The sequence below is a fragment of the Gavialis gangeticus genome, unplaced genomic scaffold (genome assembly GCF_001723915.1).
Source record: "Gavialis gangeticus isolate Ggan-Ray unplaced genomic scaffold, GavGan_comp1, whole genome shotgun sequence".
In the NCBI taxonomy this organism is placed as follows: Eukaryota; Metazoa; Chordata; order Crocodylia; family Gavialidae; genus Gavialis; species Gavialis gangeticus.
This window is the reverse complement of record NW_017728992.1, coordinates 87,639,991-87,643,032: the sequence shown is the minus strand read 5'-3', so window position 1 is coordinate 87,643,032 and position 3,042 is coordinate 87,639,991. Positions and strand designations below refer to the sequence as shown.

General features: G+C 43.0%; 1 protein-coding gene across 1 annotated transcript in view; it reads right to left on the bottom strand.

Moving 5' to 3' along the window:
• SPIRE1 (spire type actin nucleation factor 1) overlaps positions 1-3,042 on the bottom strand; it is a 192,059-nt gene that overhangs the window by 22,517 nt on the left and 166,500 nt on the right. The window lies entirely within an intron of this gene.

Below are 3,042 nucleotides of genomic sequence, written 5' to 3'. Positions count from 1 at the left end.
TGGACACCCCTTGGGCCCTGAGTATCGTTTCCTTAAGGACCATATGTGAAAGTAAAAGACTTTTGAGGAAAACTGTATACCAGATTTACATGTTGACCTAAGCATCTGGCCGTCCTGTAATGTGTAGTTATATGATTCCCTTCCTTCTAACCACAGATCATGTCATGGAGTATTCCCATGTCAAAGACGGGGAACTGTGGTACAGTAGAAGTCTCGTCAGTCGGGTGATTCTCAACCAGTGTCCCATAGCCATGAAATTCTTGCTGAGCATTAATAGCACTGTTAGGTGTGCCAATGCCTACAAAATTCACAAGGTAAACACAGATACTTCATAGATTCATAGATGTTAGGGTTGGAAGGAACCTCAGAAGGTCATCGAGTCCAACCCCTGCCCTCCCCTGATGAATTTATAGGCAGCCACAATATCACCTCTCAGCCTTCTCTTGCGAAGGCTGAAGAGATCTAGCCCCCTCAGTCTCTCTTCGTAGGGCCTTGCCTGCAGGCCTCTGACCATACGAGTCGCCCTCCTCTGGACCCTCTCAAGATTCTCCACATCCCTCTTGAGGTGCACCGCCCAAAACTGGATGCAGTACTCCAACTGCAGTCTATCCAGTGCCGCATAGAGGGGAAGCATCCCCTGGACCTATTTGTCATGCATCTGCTAATGCATGATAAAGTGCAGTTAGCCTTGTTGATCACTTCTCCATATTGACGACTCATGTTCATCTTGGAGTCAACTATGACTCCAAGATCCCTTTCCTGGGCTGTGCTGCTGAGAAGGTCATCCCCCAGCCTATAAGTGTGCCGGTGGTTCTTTTTGCCAGGTGCAGCACTTTGCACTTGTTTTTGTTGAACTGCATCCTATTTTGTTCTGCCCATTTTTCCAACCTGTCCAGATCTACCTGGATCTGTTCCTTACCATCTGGTGTATTAACACTGCCCCATAATTTGGTATCATCCGCGAACTTGGACAGGGTGCTCTCCACGCCCTTGTCCAAGTCACTGATGAACACATATTGAACAGCACCAATTCAAGGACTGATCCTTGTGGGACTCCAATGCCCACATCTCTCCAGGTCAATATTGACCACCACCACCACCACTCTCAGGGTGTGACCCCAAGCCAATCTGTCAAGCACCTGACTGTGTTATCATCTACATCACAGACTGTCACTTTATTTACAAGAACAGAATGCAATACTGTATTGAAGGTGTTCTTAAAGTCTAGATAGATGATATCTACTTTTTATTCCCCACCAAGTCATCCCCTGTAGCTAACACCAAGTCCAGCAAGGCGTTTCCCCTAGTGGGATCATACACCTCCTGCGTTAGGTATTTCTATGTCAAATATAAATCCATAACGTTAAAAACCATTCTGACCTTTTGTGGTCTAAGTTTCTGCAACAAGAATTGATCTATTATTTTTCTGTAGTCAAAAAAACAAGCGAAAAATAAGAACTAGCATTTTCTGGAGGGTGCACTGAGTCTATCAGGGGGTGCCTTATGCCTAAAAAGGTTGAGAACCACTGGATTAGTCACTTAACCCAATGTATCACAGAACTCTGTGAGGCAAGGTTTCCCAAATCCCAAGTTAGCCCTACATACACTGGACCATCCTTTTTAAACACTGATGTTAAGTGCGTCTTTATTAGGAGAATGAATTGGTGCGGTTACACTGGTAGATAAAATTGGATGGTGTAGACATGGCCTCAGTTACAAAAGTATACCCATTTTAAAACACTCTCATAGATTTCATAGACATTAGGGCTGAAAGGGACCTCAGAAGATCATCAAGTCCAGCCCCCTGCCCAAAGGGCAGGAAGTCCACTGGGGTCATAGGATCCCAGCAAGATAAGCATCCAATTTACTCTTGAAGGTGTTCAGTGTACGTGCTTGAACCACCTCCGATAGCAGGCTGTTCCAGACCTTGGGGGCTCGGACAGTAAAGAAATTCTTCCTTATGTCCAGCCTGAAATGGTCTTGCAGTAGTTTATAACCATTCGACCTCGTCATCCCTTGGGGCGCTCTGGTGAACAAACGTTCCCCCAGAAACTGGTGGTCACCCCTGATAAACTTATAGGTGGCCATCAGATCACCCCTGAGCCTGCGCTTTTCCAGGCTAAAGAGCCCCATCGCTCTCAACGCAACAGAATTTCACTTTAAACAACAGCCACTTAGTTACATATTTTTAAAAGTTGGTCAGATTATTAAGTGCAGGATCTATGAAAAGAGGAGAGAGAATAAGGTATGGTGTGATCCCTCTATAAATATACCGGCAAGTGGAAATGTGAGAAAACGTGACTGTTTGCATCATGATACTCTAAGCTCATAGATTTGAATATTACAATATTATCACTGGTTCCAGGTGTTTCCCTACCATGAGCCACCTATTAAAGACCTTATAACTTTTTAATCCTTCTTTTTAGTCTTCTGTAGTTTTGCTTATGGGAATATTGGATCTGCAGGAGATATTTCTGGTTTTTCTTTGATGTTCAGAAATATCTGGTGGCTGATGCACATCGATTACACAATATTCTCCTGGTATCCACTCACCCCTACTTTGTAAGATCAGAAAATATATTTCTGCTACCAGTCCTGGGGAAGCTCAGAATTTCCCAAACTAAATTCATCCCTTTAACTGTAGTTAAGGAAATGTGGAAGTTTTCCTGTCAACTGCACCTAAGTTCATGGAGCCTCATATATCATAGGAAACCTAAACCACTACACTGTGGGAAGTATTCAAATATTTTGCTTAAAAGCATTCATAGGTTTACTACTCCGAACTACAAGTGAAGCTTTGGTACTGGGACATAACATTATTTGTTTTGAAAAACTCCTTAGTATGGTACCGTCATCTATGGGAAAAATGTTGGCACATATGAAGGATTAAACAAAAGAAAAAAATTGAAACGAACAAAACTAGCTTAATTAGCAAAAAAGGTTAGTGAATAAACAGACTGAATTCAGTTTACTATGATTTGTGTGGAGAGAATATTGGCCATTTACTAATATTTGGACAACTGTCCGAAATTGGGGGGGGGG